General features: G+C 36.9%; 1 long non-coding RNA gene across 1 annotated transcript in view; it reads right to left on the bottom strand.

Annotated features, from left to right (window-relative positions):
* Positions 1-1,084: 1,084 nt before the first annotated feature.
* Positions 1,085-19,081, bottom strand: part of LOC120319515 — a 34,476-nt gene continuing 16,479 nt past the window's right edge. The window contains exons 5-7 of the long non-coding RNA XR_005559780.1: positions 14,256-14,421; positions 2,110-2,179; positions 1,085-1,310 (exon numbers count right to left, since the gene is read on the bottom strand). This is a non-coding gene — a long non-coding RNA (uncharacterized LOC120319515). The remainder of the gene's footprint in view (positions 1,311-2,109; positions 2,180-14,255; positions 14,422-19,081) is intronic.

Genomic DNA, 19,081 nt, shown 5'->3' with positions numbered 1-19,081 from the left:
ATCTGAGGGATATACAAATGTCCTATCATCTCTCAAAACGTGTTTTTTTTTTGGTGGGGGGGAAGAGAAAGCTGTCCTTTGCAACTGATCTATTTCCCAAACAATGCTTTCAAGTTGCAAAAAGCTTCATGAAGTTGTATTATGACTTGATTAATTATATTTTTATTTTATGCTGCATGCCTATAAAGGGTACATTATATCATCTCTGTCCCTGAACACTTCAGCTGTTTCAGCTCAACAGTCTATATGCAGATTTTAATTTTGTGTCAATACATCTTGAAAAGGGAAAAAGAATTAAGCAAATAACCAGAATATACCATCAAAACAGAAATGAGAATATAGGCCATACAAGAAAAGTTGCTATGAATTCATAGCAAAGGAATTATTTTTTTGGAATATTGTTCTATTTATGAGCCTATTTTATACCGTAAACTTTCTCCTTCTATTAATACACATTTATACCAACTCACATATATCAATACATGCATGCTTACACATTTCTATATAAAATCTGTAGCTCTAACTTTATATTATGATCCTTTTGTTTTCTATTTCTATGACATATACCTACACATATAAAGAAGTTGAAATTACACACTTAGGTTGCATTCATATTTGCTGTGAACAGACCAGAGTGGTAGTGCTACACCATAAATCATGTACTCAGTCGCTTCAGCTTAATGTTATGCGTGAATGTGCCTATTATGAGATGTTAGATCACATGCTATTATGAGATTAAATCACATGTATAAAGTGCAGTTTAGTTATTATTAATTATTTAGAAACAAGGCTTACCTTTTTTTCTTGCACGCATGCACGTGAGTATATTCCCAAGCAGACTGAAGCATATCTTAGAGTCTCAGTTTCCTTGATGGACCATTTTGATAATAGCAAGTCCTAAAAATCCTTGACTTCACTTCTTCATCTTACTGTTATTCATTCATCATAGACCTTCATATTTATGTATCTTCATCTCAAGCCCAGCATCTTAAAATTTCACTTCCTCCCAGAACCCCCCCCCCCCAATGGAAATTACTACCATTAGAGGACATTTGCATCCTTAACATTTTGCCAGTAGGGCATTAGCAGTCCAAGAAACAGTTTGACAATAGATCTCAAACTTAATACTGGAATTTCAGAATGTTTTCATGTTCCTTGGTGGAACTTTCCCCATTCTCTGTAATTTTATAAAAGTACAATTACAAAATTTCCCTTGTAAATGGACAGTCTCTTTAGATTCTGTTCTGGATCAATGAATCTGCTTGATTAAAGACTCTTCTCCTTGAAGTGAAGCCCAGTGGGTATCATGCCTGCAGGGAAATAGATTCAAAAATGCCCAGCTGCAATTGGCATAGGTGGGGGCATGGGGTTCTGTTTAGCAAAATAACTCCAGTGTAACACTTTGGAAGCAATCTGAGCCAGTGTATTTACTCAATACTGAAACAGATGTAGAGCAGCTGGATGGTAGCTAATTGCCTCTTCTACATGCTCAGCTTTTTCAAGTAATTGTGTTCCCTTGTAGCTATAAAATTGTAATTCTATTCCCCCTGAAGCATCAACATTTCTGTGTGCTCCTGCTTTCCTAAAGCATACTGACATTTGAAACTACCTAGTCTGTTGACATGCAGGATAATTACACCTTTGGATAATAATGTATGGTATTTAAATAATACTTTATACAGTATCCAAAGAACTTCATTTTCACAATGCTACCTGTAAAGAATGTATTTAACATGGCTTAGCACTATATATAAGCCCAGTTATTTGGGTTGCTGCAACAGATTGGGTTTGCAAACTTTGATTAACCTAACCTAAACACTGAGAACTTTTTATAAAGCAAGTTCTGATAAACGTCTTTGTCACAACTTGGTATCTTCCATTATTTCCCAGGCTGCAACTTTTAGATTTCCAGGGCAGCTTGAGGATTCCAGAAGTTGTAATCCCAATTTATGCAGGGACCATTAGTCTCAGGAAGAGGTCTTAAAAGTAATGTGATCAACAATGAAAAGCAGGCCCATGTTCCATTCCCTAAATGCAGAGAACAAACTTTGCCAATTCCATTCTATCATTGACTTGGGGCACTTGCAGAGTTTTTGCCTCCCAACTTACAAGGTGGCCTTTGAACCATCTTAAGAAGATCTTCGTTTTTGGCTGCTGATGAACCAAGTGCAGTGTCTATCTGCCAAAAGAGGAGCATAATGGTCAGCATTCTAGTTAGTGCAATAACCCATGTCATCCTTGCTTCATTATATTTGTTTTGTTGACAAGGAGGAAACAACAACCATTGTGCAGTAAAAAGAAAAATGAGGTCAGTCCATTAAAGAAAATATGGAATGGCAGCAAGGGTCCATGTCATGGGGAGTGGTGGTGGTAGGGGGGGTTCCAATGTTAGTATAGGAATTCCAGCCAATGGAAAAATGCCTAAACCTTGCAGGCCTTCTGCAAAGCATCTTCTCTGGAGCTGCAGCTGAGCTAGAATAGCTTCTCAGCTACAGAAGATGTCTCCAATTTCCATAAGGATAAGGGATGACACTGATCCCAGATTGGGATAGCCCCTATATGCAGAAGCTGCCTGACCAAAAATAAAAAAATAAAAATAAATCTGTGCTGATTTCAAATACTTATGCAAATTGGCCCAATTCTATTCAGGATTTGATAGAACTTAATGTAGAGGTCTCATTTTTCAGGCCAGCAGCTAAGATAACAAGGAGCCAGCAATTTTCCTCTGCATTTAAGCCAGATATATTTATTTTCCATCACTCCTAGCTTGATGGTATATGTTTAACTAAAGTCATATATTGTTAATTTCTAATAGAAGGCTGTAGAACATTTTAGATGCAAGCCCAAGTCAAACCAGTGAGTCTCTGAATTAAATCAAGAAAAAAGTGAATTGCTTTCCATTCACCAAGTCCATATTAAAATGGACCTTGCAATCTCTCTATCCACCTAATAAAACTGTCTAATCTGGCCCAATTTATTTTATTTCAGTTTTCTTCAAAAGGTTCCTGGAATGAAGAGAGCTTGTAGCAATGATGGATTTATGGGATAAACAAGAGAGCTTGTAGCAATTGATGGCTCTCAAGATAACTGGTTATGTAATTTGGTACTAGAGCCAGATTCTGTCACTATTGCTAGAATTTATATTTCCAAGGGGAATTCTGCTGAACCTAACAGAATTTTCTTCTAAACAGGCAAACATGCAAGGAGTCACATTGCTCTGCTGTGATTCTGTTTACAGGAAGACCCCAGCTGTCAATACTAACCAAAATGTGTTTCAGCAGAAGATGAATGGAAGTTCTCTGTTTAGGCCAGAGCATGCCCAGAAGTCCTTCTGGAGTCTTCTACATTTTAAGGAGAACTATAAAAACTTGGAAAGACTCTCTATGAGCACCAGTTTACCGTTCTCAAGGGCAATTCTGACAGCTGCATCTCCAAATTTATATTTTATCCTATTTTCCAAGTAATTTTGTCCATTTTGCCCTAGATGGGTGACAACTCCTTGATAAAGGGCAGAGAGGGGTGCAGATTTCTGGAAGATTTTTTTTAACAGCTTAGCTGCCAAGAGCAGATGTTAGAGGTTGTGTCACAGCAAGGTGCTAAAGGCTGCACAAAAATGTTAGAGAGCATTAATTATCTCCCTACAGCTGTTCTTTAACCCCCTGCAACTCAGTTTTCAATTACTGCCACAATAACAGATGAGAAATGGACTTTAGGCAGAAGCTTTGACAACGTGGAGGAGACAAGTGAAAGGTTAACATGGAAAGAAAAGCACCCTCCAAACATCATTTCAGACAGCTTCTCTGAACAGAAAGGGCTGCATCTCCATTTAGAAATCAGACTCCCTCCTCGAGGGGACAATTGGATATTCACACAAATGCTGCTGGTTGAGGGAAACCACAACTGACGGGCTTGAACAATGCACTACTGAGGTGATTTTGAAATTTAAAATGTAGCTTAGTGCTTTCTGAAAGGTGATGTATATTGCAAAGGTTAGACAGTTACATATTTATTTATGGAATCATGCATGAAGCACTTAAATCCTCCAAGGCAGCCTAGAAGTGTGGTTTATCTATGCTTTAAAAATTAACCCCACAATTCCCCAGCAAATGACTCAAATTAGATTGCACAATGTAAATGCAGAAAAAGAATGAACTATATTGAGATACTAAACAAAGCAACTGAAACAAATAAAACTAAACTAACACTCGGAAATAAAATTAAGCAACACCATAGGGATAGGTTCTCATTTCCAACTGAATACTGGAAGATTATAAACCTTTGGGGGCAGCAAATCATATCTACATATTCTACCTTGTGTGTGTTGTCATGCAAGCTGTGCTTCTAAAGGCAACAATGCACACAAGCAGCAGCTGTTCTTAACCAATATCTTGAATTGCAGTCAGGAATTAGCTTACTCCCACAGCCACTAGCAGCTGATAATTATTTAAAACACCAATATGTAATGATTGCAATGGTCTATCTACAAAAGATAATACCAATTGGTCTATAAATCCAGCCAGACTAAATGGTAAAACGGTTGACCAATTTTCTTCTCAAACGTAGTTAACCTTGAAAATGTCTTCTAATCCACATTCAGACAAATGCATTATAAAACTTCCTCCATTCTTGTGCTAGTTTCTCTTTATCCATTTATTATCCACAAATTCTATTAAAACAGACTTACTACGGTAAATATCCTGAAAAGTACATTTTCAGGAGAAATCATGCTAATAAACTATGGCTTTTCCCCATTTTCTTGGCATTGGAGCCACAGCAGACTCACCTACCTCACAATCAGCAGAATCCATCTAGAACTGTAAAAAACAAATAACCTCAAAAGCTTTACCCATGCAAGCAGATAATTTAAAGAGATAATAGGCTTTTGCCAGTTTGGGGGGGCTAAAAATTGCCCAACCTCATTATCTTCTGGACCCAGCCCTGCATTTTATTCAACAAAGTACTGAAATGATTCAAAGCAAGTTTATGTATAGTTTGTCTTTGCTGAAACTGTCAAAAGTTGATGTAAGTATATTTCTCTATACCAAGACCTAGTTTTCTGCCACTTGCTTTGATTTGCTGTTCCATCTTTCCCATTTTCTTGATTTAACATCCAATTATTTCCTGTCCTATTGCCAGCAAAAAATAATTTTTCATAAACTCTCCTAGGCTTCTTTTTTAGATACTGTTTTAAAGGCAAATTTTAGCAGATGTTAATACGTGCACTTTTTATGATGGGAATTTGGCATTCATTACTCTACGTTAAGCATATCTGGCTTCTGATTCTTAGAGAGTTGCAGGAAGTAAACAGGGTAGTTTAGAGCAAAGAAGAGAAAATACTGTTTCTAGTTGTATAGAAAAGAGAATTTTATATACTTCAAACATATATCCTTATTTGCAAGCATCTTATTTATATTTATTTATCATATTTAAAAACTAGCAATCTCCCAACAGAGGGGGATACCTGTTCATGAGTCATCTTTCCCCCAAATCACATCTGCTGGGTAGAACTTGATACTTTCTAAAAATGTATGCATGCAACATATGTTCACTAAAGTTCCCATTGTTACAATTTTATTCCAGTCCCTTTGGTCTCTGGAAACAAGGCTTTTGAGTGGGACAATTATGCATATTATCTCTAGTTTACATGCATATAAAATGCATGGGCAAGAAAACCATGACCACTCATAGGAAAGGGAGAAAAGAGAAACATGGCTACTGTGCCAGTTTAGCTCTCCACCAACTCTTATTTCGCATGCATCCCTATCACATGGGTAATAGAGGTGTTTTCATCCCAGATAGGCATGACTGAAATGTCTTTTTTCTCCTCCTCTTCCTCAGTTTCTTTTGTTATGTGTTATGCATTTTACATTTTAAGCTTAAGGGAAGGACTGTCTCCCTGCTATGTGTTTTGAGAAAACATATTTTCAGCATTTTTAGGTGAAGTACAACATAAAAATACAGTTGTACGTAATAATGTATCTGGTATAAAATATGCTTTCCTGTTATTTTTTTAGCTGCATGGATAAAATACTAGGTAATTATACTGCCTTATTGTGCCTGTGGTTCCTGGGCAGCTCTTTAATAAATAAATGGATTTCTATGCAGCTGTGCTGTGTACAGATATGCATAATAGCAACATGCACCTGTGTAGCTATCCAGCACACATTTGTTGGATTTACAAATAGCACTAAGCCAAAATATGATTTGTTCAAATTTATTCAGTAAGATGTATAATACTTTGGATTCAATTCCAAAATGGATTATTATTATTATGGATCATCGCACAGTCAGCCAGATGTTCAGACTGGATTTGGCATTTTGTCTACCTATCGAGTCCTTACCCAGGACCTGGGATAGGCAGATGTGGATGTTTGATGGTATTACAGATATCGTCGCAGGATGGAAGCAGTTCCTAATAAGGCCGCCTTTTGCAATTGACTAATAGCGAATTTGTCAATGCCAATGGTGTTCAAGTGGTGCTCCAGTTGTTTTGGGATTGCACCAAAGGAGCCTATGACTATTGGTACTACCCTTGCTTGCTTTTGCCACAGTCTTTCTATTTCTATTTGTAGGTCTTTGTATTTTGTTATCTTCTCCAGTTCTTTCTCTTCTATTCTGCTGTCTCCAGGCACTGCCACCTCCACTATCCAGACTTTTTTGTCTTTCTTATCGACAATTGTTAAGTCTGGGGTGTTATGTTGCAGGTGCTTGTCTGTTTGAATTCTGAAGTCCCAGAGCAGTTTAATTTTATCATTTTCTATGACTTTCTCTATTTTATGATCCCACCAGTTTTTGCTTACAGGCAAATGATATTTTTTGCAGATCTTCCAATGCACCATTGTTGCTACTTTGTCATGCCGCTGCTTGTAGTCAGTCTGTGCAATATTCTTGCAGCAGTTTACTAGGTGGTCCACTGTTTCTTCAGCTTCTTTGCATAGGTGGCACTTACTGTCTGTTGCCGTCTTCTCAATTTTGACTTTATATGCTTTTGTCCTTAAGGCTTGGTCTTGTGCAGCCAGAATTAGTCCCTCGGTCTCTTTCTTCAATTTTTCTGCTCTTAGCCATTGCAAGGGCTTGTTATTATCTGCTTTCCCAGCTATTTTTTTAATGTATTGGCCATGTAGTGCTTTGTTTTCCCATGCCTCTATTCTGTTCTTCATTTGATCTTTCTTGTAGGCCAGTTTGATCTCTCCAGTAGTCAGTAAGCCTTCCTGATATACTAATTTCAGTGCATCTTCATCATTGTTCTTCAGATATTCTTCCAAAGCCATTTTTTCTTCTTCAACCATCTGATGTACTTGTAGCATTCCACGCCCACCTATTTGCCTTGGTAGATAAAGTCTATCAATGTCACTGCGTGGATGAAGGGCATGATTCATTGTCATTATTTTTCTGGTCTGCCTATCCATTGCTTTTAGTTCTGCTTGAATCCAGTCCACTATTCCAGCTGTGTACCTAATGACTGGGATTGCCCAGGTGTTGATTGCCTTTATGGTATTTCCTCCATTGAGTTTGGACTTTAAGATCTTCTTCACTCTCTTGATGTATTCACCTCTAATCTTTTTCTTGACTTCAGTGTGCTTGATGTTGTCAGCTTGAAGGATACCCAAGTATTTGTAGTAATCTTCCTCATCCAGACTCTTAATGTTATTTTCGTGGGGCATCTTGATTCCTTCAGTTTTCACTATTTTTCCTTGTTTGATAGTAAGTGTGGCACATTTGTCCAAGCCAAACTCCATTACAATATCTTGGCTATATATACGGACAGTGTTGAGCAGCGATTCTATTTCAGATGATGTTTTTCCATACAGCTTCAGATCATCCATGTAAAGGAGGTGGGATAGTCTGGCAGATGTTTTTGATGTTTGATAGCCATGTCCTGAGTTATTCAGTATTGTTGACAGAGGAAACAGTGCAATAACAAATAGTAATGGTGATAATGAATCTCCTTGAAATATTCCTCTCTTGATATTAACCTCTCCCAGCCTCTCACCATTGATCTGCAACTGTGTCTTCCATTGTGCCATCGATCTTTGCACAAATTTTCTGATGTTTCTACTGACTCCTGTTATTTCTAGGCACTTGATTATCCAGTCATGTGGCAGAGAGTCAAATGCCTTTTTGTAGTCAATCCATGCCACATTCAGGTTGGTCTTCCTTTTCTTGCAGTTTTCCAAGATCATTTTGTCTATTAGGAGTTGATCTTTTGTTCCTCTGCTATTGGGGCGGTTTCCTTTCTGCTCAGGTGGAAAGAGATTGTTTTCAACTAGATGCTGTTGTACTGCATCAGCTACCACACCAGTTAGTAATTTGAAAGTTGTTGGTAAGCAGGTAATTAGCCTGTAGTTGCCTGGTGTTGCCCCTTTTGCTGGATTTTTCATTATTAGGTAGGTTTTCCCAGTTGTTAGCCACTTTTCAATTTCTCCTCCTTGTAGTATATTGTTGAACTGTTTGGCAATGAGTGGGTGTATAACAGTTAGATGTTTCAACCAAAACCCATGCAGTTCATCTTCACCTGGTGCTGACCAATTTTTGATTTTCTTTGCTCTTTTTTCTACCATTTTTGTTGTTATTACTAGTTCTTTCATTTCAACTTCTGTTTTATTTGCATCCACCTCGTTTAACCAAGCCGCATCCTTGTTGTATTTTTGTGTTGTGTTGTGTTGTTATTATTATTATTATTATTATTATTACATGGCTATCAAACATCAAAAACATCTACCAGACTATCCCATCTCCTTTACATGGATGATCTGAAGCTATATGGAAAAACATCATCTGAAATAGAATCGCTGCTCAACACTGTCCGTATATATAGCCAAGATATTGCTATGGAGTTTGGCTTGGATAAATGTGCCACACTTACTATCAAACAAGGGAAAGTAGTGAAAACTGAAGGAATCAAGATACCCCACGAAAATAACATTAAGAGTCTGGATGAGGAAGATTACTACAAATACTTGGGTATCCTTCAAGCTGACAACATCAAGCACACTGAAGTCAAGAAAAAGATTAGAGGTGAATAAATCAAGAGAGTGAAGAAGATCTTAAAGTCCAAACTCAATGGAGGAAATACCATAAAGGCAATCAACACCTGGGCAATCCCAGTCATTAGGTACACAGCTGGAATAGTGGACTGGACTCAAGCAGAACTAAAAGCAATGGATAGGAAGACCAGAAAAATAATGACAATGAATCATGCCCTTCATCCACGCAGTGACATTGACAGACTTTATCTACCAAGGCAAATAGGTGGGCGTGGAATGCTACAAGTACATCAGATGGTTGAAGAAGAAAAAATGGCTTTGGAAGAATATCTGAAGAACAATGATGAAGATGCACTGAAATTAGTATATCAGGAAGGCTTACTGACTACTGGAGAGACCAAACTGGCCTACAAAAAAGACCAAATGAAGAACAGAATAGAGGCATGGGAAGACAAAACACTACATGGCCAATACATTAAAAAAAATAGCTGGGAAAGCAAATAATAACAAGACCTGGCAATGGCTAAGAGCAGGAAAATTGAAGAAAGAGACCAAGGGACTAATTCTGGCTGCACAAGACCAAGCCTTAAGGACAAAAGGCTTGAGAAGACAGCAACAGACAGTAAGTAAGCAAAAAAGCTGAAGAAACAGTGGACCACCTGGTAAACTGTTGCAAGAAGATTGCACAGACTGACTACAAGCAGCGGCATGACAAAGTAGCAACAATGGTGCATTGGAAGATCTGCAAAAAATATCATTTGCCTGTAAGCAAAAACTGGTGGGATCATAAAATAGAGAAAGTCATAGAAAATGATAAAATTAAACTGCTCTGGGACTTCAGAATTCAAACAGACAAGCACCTGCAACATAACACCCCAGACTTAACAATTGTCGATAAGAAAGACAAAAAAGTCTGGATAGTGGACGTGGCAGTGCCTGGAGACAGCAGAATAGACGAGAAAGAACTGGAGAAGATAACAAAATACAAAGACCTACAAATAGAAATAGAAAGACTGTGGCAAAAGCAAGCAAGGGTAGTACCAATAGTCATAGGCTCCTTGGGTGCAATCCCAAAACAACTGGAGCACCACTTGAACACCATTGGCATTGACAAATTCGCTATTAGTCAATTGCAAAAGGCAGCCTTATTAGGAACTGCTTCCATCCTGCGACGATATCTGTAATACCATCAAACATCCACATCTGCCTATCCCAGGTCCTGGGTAAGGACTCGATAGGTAGACAAAATGCCAAATCCAGTTTGAACATCTGGCTGACTGTGCGATGATCGATAATAATAATGTTGGAAGAGACCTTTGGAGGTCATCTAGTCCAACCCCCTGCGCAGGCAGGTAACCCTATACCATTTCAGACAAATGGCTGTCCAGTCTCTTCTTAAAAACTTCCAGTGTTGGAGCATTCACTGTTTCTGGAGGCAGGTTGTTCCATTGGTTAATTGTTCTAACTGTCAGGAAGTTTCTCCTTAGTTCTAGGTTGCTTCTCTCCTTGATTAGTTTCCATCCGTTGCTTCTTGTCCTGCCTTCAGGCGCCTTGGAAAATAACTTGACTCCCTCTTCTTTGTGGCAGCCTCTGAGATATTGGAATACTGCTATCATGTCCCCCCTCATCCTTCTCTTCATTGAACTAGACATAACCAATTCCAGCAGCCTTTCCTTATATGGTTTAGCCTCCAGTCCCCTAATCATCTTTGTTGCTCTTCCCTGTACTCTTTCTAGAGTCTCAACATAATTTTTACATCGTGGTGACCAAAACCGGATGCAGTATTCCAAGTGTGGCCTTACCAAGGCATTGAAGAGTGGTATTAATACTTCACATGATCTTGATTCTATCCCTCTGTTAATGCAGCCCAGCACTGTATTGGTCTTTTTGGCAGCTGCAGCACACTGCTGGCTCATATTTTAGTGATTGTCCACTAGCACTCCGAGGTTACTACTATTGAGCAAGGTACCCCCTATACTATACCTGTACATTTAGTTTTTCTTGCCTAAATGTAGAACTTTACTTTTTTCACCATTGAATTTCATTTTGTTAGATATCGCCCAGTGTTCAAGTCTATCCAGATCCTCCTTTATCCTAAGCCTGTCTTCTGGAGTGTTGGCTATTCCTGCCAGCTTGGTGTTGTCTGCAAATTTGATGATGTCCCCATCTATCCCCTCATCCAAATCATTGATGAAGATGTTGAAGAGCACTAGGCCCAGAACAGAACCCTGGGACACTCCACTACACACTTCCCTCCATGTAGATGCAGTTCCATTGAGGACCACACTCTGAGTACGGCCGGTCAACCAGCTACGGATCCATCTGGTGGTGATGTTGTCTAACTCACATTTTTCTATCTTATCAAGTAGTAGGTTGTGATCTACTTTATCAAATGCCTTACTGAAGTCCAAATAAATTATATCCACCGTATTCCTCTGATCCACTAATTTTGTCCCTTGGTCAAAGAATGCAATAAGATTTGTCTGGCATGATCTGTTTTTGACAAGGAAGTGAGCATAGTTACAAAAGAAATTGTTCTTGAAGCAATTTCCATATGGGGGAGAAAGAAATGATAAGACTAACTTTGTGATGTCATAACACAATCCATGTGCCTGAGGTGCATGTTTTGTCACTTTGGAATCATCTTGATTTGTATGATGTTTCCCAGGAACACAGAGGGAAGCCACACAATCCCAGGGAAAAAAATGTAGTTGCTCTGGAGTGGTTACAAACAGCAACTATGTTTACACTTCCACATGCTCTGAAGCATCCATTTGGAATCAAATCCAAAGTATTGCAAAACCTTAATGCAAACTCTCATGTTGTGGTTTAACATTAGGCACAAATTTACTTTGGTTTGTTGGGCAAACCATGATTTTAACAAATTCTGAGTTAGTGTTATTGAGATAGTATAAGATGCTTGAAATGTGGCAAATATGATGCCACTTTGAGTTTTACATGTAATGACTACATATACTCATGCATGATTATAAAAAGGGGGGAAACCCCCAAATCCCCGTGTTTATTGTTGTGGCTTTTGAGCTTCAGTTCTGGCAACTGGCCTAAAGGATTAAGTCTATTTTATTTATCTTTACTTTATACCCAGCTCTTCTGCTCAGACAAGCACTCTATTCAGGCCAATATCATTCCTGCTGAGTAGATGACAGGTCTATCAAAGGCTAAATAAATAACATGCAGAAACAAAAAGAACCAATTTTTCAGAGCTGCAGAATCAACTGTATCTCCAACATATCAAACAATCTGGTGGTTTGCAATTGAAATCATATTTAAATATGGTTTTTTTACATTAGTGCCACTATTTCTGTGTGAGTCTTCAAAATGTCTGTATAACTTACCAACTCCCACATCAACAGAAAGTTGATCCAAAGATTGCTTGCATTTCTGCTAAGCGATTAGCAAAGCCTTTCCCATAGAGGCATTCACACTCTAGGAATCCTCTTGTCTGCCCAGAATTTTTTTTTTCAGCTGCTCTCCAGAAGGTAAATGCAGCAGTTAACATTGACAGGTTTGTTCTTCTGCATTGATCAGCTTGCCATAATTGGGAGCTGTGAAATATACTCTAGTTTTCACATCAGCTGGGATTGTAATTTTCCTTTTTATAAAGCAGCCCAAATTGATTTTTTTCCAGTGAAGCAAAAATAGGAATGGAGCAGGTCTGTGACATGAAATTGATTGTTTAAGATTTCAGAAACAGCATCTGCTGGGGAGCTTTTCAGATTAGATATGTTTGGCTTCCTTGGAAGGATAGCCAAACCTTAACCTTGCAAATGAAATTAGGTTGCCTTTAAAAGCTGGCTTGCCTTCTGACACCTTGTTCAGCAACAATAAAGTGCCTCCCTGAATTCTGATTATATTCTGCCCTGTGCATCCTAAACCTCAACTCTTCTCTCAAAAAATGTTGCAGTCTTATGGTTTAATGCTTTCTATTCATGACTTCTTCAATAACAATGATGCACCTCCTCCAACACTATTAGAACAATAAACAGAAATTGTCCATGTGACTGACTCTCTCTGCCTACCAAGTATAGACTTTGCCACCTTGGATCCAACTATCAGGGCGGCTTTAGTTTATAGCTTAATAACTCATTTGGGCATAAACCTCTAAGAAATTCCATAGTATGGTATATATTCCTAGATACTGCCTTGCAAATATATTATTCATGTGATCCATTTGTATTACATGTTCAGCCATAAACCTCAATAAATGTGTGCACAGCAGCATTTTATTCTGTTGCATGTGGCTCCAAGCGCACACTATCATCCCAACTCAAACCAGCTCCATCCTGGATCATTCAGAGGCTGTAAATTAAGCATTGAGATTTAGAGATTTGAAAATGGGAGCCATTTGCGATTTGAATAATCAAACTTGTAGATGGAATAAAAGCTGCAATATAACTACTTGCCAACACTTACTGTATTTGCCAACACCTACTATACATGGATAAGCCATGCAAACACAATCCGTGATCACCCACAAGGCAAATTAGTATTATCTCCAAGTGACCAAACAGGAACACTGGAATGTATGATCATCAGAAGGACCGGTGGGGAAAAGAAACCAAATTTCTTCACAAATTTTAGTAATCCTTACTTACTGCCCTATAATTTGAGTTCACACAACATACTAAACAACAAAGGAATTATACTTTCATTTGATATGATGTGAGAATAGGAGGGCCTTTGGAAAATTAAGATTTTTTTTGCTATGGTAACAAGATTAATTTAAAATAAATTTCCTAAGCCGTTGTCTGAGAGCAATCATAAGTACCCCTTAATTAGGGCTCTCAGTACTTGGGGAAATAAGCATTCATTTCAGTCAGCCAAACTTCAAAAAAAATAAAGATATATACCAAAAAGAAGACACAGTATTTCTTTTGCCACGCAATTGCAAAAGAACGAGACAATATCTGTGAGAGCCATTCAGTCAAGTTTATTAGATTCCCCAAACGGGGATCTTGTGTCGAGAACTAAAGACAACTTGATTAAAATCCAATTTCAAAGGTTATTAACTTTTGAATTAGAAATGTTGCTTGGGTCTGGCAAATTATTTTTGGCCTGAGGCAAACATCACAAGTGGCTAGGGACCAAGATTGTGAAGCATCTGATTAGAATAGAGAAATTGTTTTTAAGCCTGTGTTCATCTCTATACTTTTCTTCCTTCAGATCTTCTGAGACACAGTATAATGAAGGGACATTTCCCCCTAGCTCAACTATTGTGAAGGAAACTGACCAGTGCTTGCTTTTTACCTTGTTATTGCAATACCACAAAGGTACATGCTAAAGAAGAATGGTAAACAATCATCTTTGATTTCCTGGTGGAATCTTTTCTTAGATATGCCGCTTTAGCTTATATATCATTTGTTCCCATTATATAAGTAGACTGAGACAATCAGGGTATCTTCTGTGACAAAACCTAGACAAAAGACACGGAAACATATTGATAATACAGTATATGTTTTCAATAAATATATTGTTTAAAAACAGTACATTAAAACGAATGTACCAGCTTGTTTAGAAGTCTAATGAGAACATCAAGCTTCAACAGCATTACCACAATTTCTCATTGCCATGTTACTGTGTATCCAGGGCCAAAATAAGCTGTGTTTCAGGTACTAGAGTTGGTGTGGTGTTAGTAGTGGAAGGAGCTCTGTTACTTAGCTGCTGCTAAGTTGTAATGTTTTTGTCATGGAAAAACATTATTGCATGTATTTGAAGGGCTTGTGATTTGCATGATATTTTCTGAGCAGAAATCAAAGCGCTGCATTTAAATAATGTTCATCTGGAATTCTGGCAGTAGTCCATCATCATTCTTCATTTCTCCCACATTGTTCAATAACTTTTCATAAGGGCAAATCCAAAATTATTCCTATTGTGTTATTAAGAAATAATATTCTAAGTTGTCCATTGAAATTTGTGTGGTACTGGCCTGGGTGGTATGTATAATTTTTTAAAGGTAATTGGATATTACAGAATTACTGAACAAAGGAAAAAGTAAGTACAAACAGTAGTATTAACAATAAAATATAACAAAATTAATACTACTAAATCAGAGAAACAAAGAGAAAGGCTTGGAAAATGTATAAATCAAAACACCTACAAAAAAGGTTAACTATAATGACTGAAAGTTTTCTTGTTTAAAAATAATAATTCTAATGTGGACAAAGAATACATATCAGCAATCCATTGCTGCAAATCAAGTATAAATTTATTCTTTGGGTGTTGTAGAAAAGCCAGCCCTTATGCCCGTAAACTCTATAATTTTTGATATCTTGGGGACATAGTTAAGAATAACATAGGCTTTTTTAATATGCAGAGGACAGTCCAGGGGATAGTAACAATGTCCATCCGAACAGTGACAAAGGGCAAGACCAAAATGTATGAGTTAATGTTCTACTTGCATCTCCAATAGCAAGGCCATTATAACAAATTTCAGTAATACATTTTCTAGATACAGTTAAAGAAAGATTGTAACATGGGGCAAAATTCACTTAACTGTCTCATTTATCAACATAAATTTCGGGGTCAATTGTGGTCATAAATTGAGGACTATTAAAATCACAACACCTCCTATTTTTAGAATTATAACTTTTCTAAGTATTCAGACTTCCATAAAAGATTATTTTTAGGGAAAAGATATGTATCCTGCAGAAAAGCATAATGAGTAATCATCTTTTTAAAATTGATCTAACACTTGTCATTTTTTAATTGGAGATACAATTCTTTAATATTACATGTTCCAAAGATGATTAATATTAGGCATCATTAATATTATGAGCATTAAGCAAGAGCAATGTATCTTATCCATACATATCACACCGACGACATATTGAAAGGCTAAGACATAAAGAAAAAAGAAAATGATAAACAAAAATAATAATAACTTTGGATGCATCAGAAAACATTCTTACATTTATGTACATTACATAAATTTAGATTTAATGAAATTTCCCAGAAGCAGAAAGATTACATATCAATAAAATTAAAGATGCTTCATAGCACAAAAAAAGTGAAGCTGTATTTTTTAAAAAAAAATGAATGTGAAATTAGCCTGTATGCCAGTGATTTTAGAGTATATTGATGATTACATAGAATTCATTTGGATCTATTCAGATATGTAGACAGACAGAGATAGAGTAGAAAAATATTGCGGAGAGAATCAAAGCAATAGCAAGAGAATTACCCAAGGTGTTCAATAACTTAAGTTTTTTCTAGAACTCACCATGATTCAAAGAATGGTTATTTGTAAAGTTTAGGAATTTCAAAATCGGATGCAACCATACGCATTCCATGTTACATTTAACCATAAAGAAAATTTGTTTATTTTAAATTATTTGCAACATCTATATCTTTTCTTTCTGGACATATTTATTGCATCTCAGGATAGGCTCCAGCACAAGTCTGAAAGCTCGGAAGACTAAACCTCTGGTCCTGGTGACTGACCCAGATTCGGATCCTGCTATTACTATTCAAAGTTGATGCTGTTTGACATTGGACATCCAAGCAACAGATTCTGGGATTCTTTCATGAAATTGTATAGGATCAAAGCCATCTTGTAGATGTAAAACAAGAACAGAAACAGGGTGGACATGTACTGCAGCAGATGCTGTACTATCACAGAAATAGCTGCATAAAACAAATAACCCAAATAGCTGTGATAAATCACCTTTGGGTAAAAAAATAATTGAGAAATGGTCAAAGTCAAATTTTTCTTTTATGGGTATATGATAACAATAAAACATCATCATCTGAGAAATTCACCAAAATATACATTTATATAATACAAGATAAAGGAGCAAAACGAAGTGAGACAATATTACAAGATGCTAAATTAAGAGTTCATTTAAATTTACTAGAAATTAAGACTTTATGTTCACACAAATTGGTAATATTGAATCTAGTCTGATAAATTTATTTCCAAATAGAACAATCTTTTTCTTTGTGGTTAAAATGAAGGTTAACAAAAGCCCTTCAGGTTTTTTTACTTTACAAAAATGTATGATAAAAAGACAATTACCCTAGTTCCATAATTTTGATTTTAAAATCCTTTTCTTTGAGAACAATAATCTGTATAGCTGCAGAGTTCCCTGAGAACTAAAGCTTTTAGAATATTATGATAGCTTCAGAAGACACTTAAAGCATATTGGTTTGGAAACTTAGAGCTTTAAATGTGTTGCTAAAAATTCAAAAATAAATATTTAAATTGTGTAAATTAATAAAGATTGAGTTTCTGATCATTGTAACTATTTTTGAACTATTAATATAAAGTGAAAGTCCAATGTTAGACAGGTCTATGATGTTTCCATTGTGAGAGGATACAAGTTAAAATAACTGAGCTGAATGTTAATGTTGAAGTCTGCACATGTGCAACACAATTAAATATATAGTATAATTGCGTGTACATGATCTCAAGTGAGTGAGAAGTGTTGGAAAATTCAGATCAGGTACAACTCTATAGAGCTGTAACTTTAAAAAATAACTGGAACTTTTTATGCACTTGTTTAGAGATGCAAATAAAAAGCAAATAGTACTAATCTTTTTTGACAGATATGCCAAGCACGATAGACATATTGGACTGAGAATTGAATATCAATTAGTAAAATAATAAATGTTATGTTGTGTCTGACCCCATTTTTACTTGTAACGATTTGTAGTTACATTTTACCAGGGATTTACTGAAAAAATGTTCTCTTACTTGATTATTGCCCTTGGGATGCCACATGCTAAAAACAAAAGGCTAGGAAGTGTGCCAAGCATTAATGAATGGCAAAATAAAGTACATGAATATTCAGTTCTTGCTAAAGTGACATTTATTTAGTGAGAGGGGGGAAGGAAAGCTGGAGAAATACAGGTAGATCTCACTTACCAACTAATTTGTTCAGCAACCATTTGAAATTACAATGGCATTGAAAAAGCAGATTTGTGACTGGTCCTTGAACTTGCAGCTACAGCAGTCATGTCATCATGCTTTGGGTACTTAGCAACTGGCACACATTTACAATTGTCACAGCATCCCACAGTGAATGGTGAAATGTTCACCATTTCTGTGCTTCACAACCGGCTTTTGACAAGTAAAGTCAATGGAGAAGCCAGCAGTAAAATTGCAAGTCATGGTCACATGACATCATATTTAACATCCGCAGGTGATGAGAAAAGCACATCTTCCCCTGTCCTTACCACTTTCTATAGAGGGACGATAGAGAGTATCCTGTCATGTTGCATTACTGTCCACTCCCTTCCCTCCAACACATAACATATAAGCGATGTTTGACCAAGGTCTGCAGGATTGTCTGGGATGCTACACATTGTCTTCATGACCTTTTTTTCCTTGTTACCTTCTGGGAGGAGGCTTTGTGGTATCCAAAGCAGAGCATCCAGATTTAGTCATAGTTTTGTTCCATATAGCATCAACCATGTAAATTCTCAAGTTTCCTCTTTCCGCTATGTGTTCAAATGAACAGTGATTAATATTTATATGTATGGGTGTGTATATGTATACATATATGTATATGTATAGGTATATGTAAATGTATAGGTATAGGTATAGGTCAGGGTAGGCAACCCAAAACACTCAAAGAGCCACTTGGATGTGTTTCCCACCAAAAACAAAACACTGGGAGCCGCAAAACCTTTTTGATATCTAACATGAAGATAACACGGCATATATCCTTTTTTACCTTTTATATATATATACAAATATATGTAGGTATGCATGTATGTATGTACGTATGTATGTATGTACGTATATGTGTTGGTGTGTGTATATATAAAATAAAGGTAAAAAAGGATATATGCAGTGTTATCTTCATTTTAGATGTCAAAAGGGTCTCTCTCTCTCTCTGTCTCTCTCTTTCCTTTCTCTTTCCTCTCTTTCCTTTCTCTCTCTTTCCTCTCCCCCTCTCTTCTTTATCTCTTTCCTCTTTTTCTCTCTCTCTTTCCTCTCCCTCTTCTCTCTCTCCCTCTTTCTTCTTTCCCTCTTTCTTCTTTTTTTCTCTCTTTCCTCTCCCCCTCTCTTTCTCTTTTTCCTCTCTCTTTCTCTCTCTCTTTCCTCTCCCTCTTTCTCTCCCTCTTACTCT

This window comes from Crotalus tigris, unplaced genomic scaffold (genome assembly GCF_016545835.1).
Source record: "Crotalus tigris isolate CLP2741 ecotype Arizona unplaced genomic scaffold, ASM1654583v1 scf7180000020791.254202, whole genome shotgun sequence".
In the NCBI taxonomy this organism is placed as follows: domain Eukaryota; kingdom Metazoa; phylum Chordata; class Lepidosauria; order Squamata; family Viperidae; genus Crotalus; species Crotalus tigris.
Note: the sequence above shows the minus strand (reverse complement) of the source record. Positions and strands in the feature narration are given on the sequence as shown.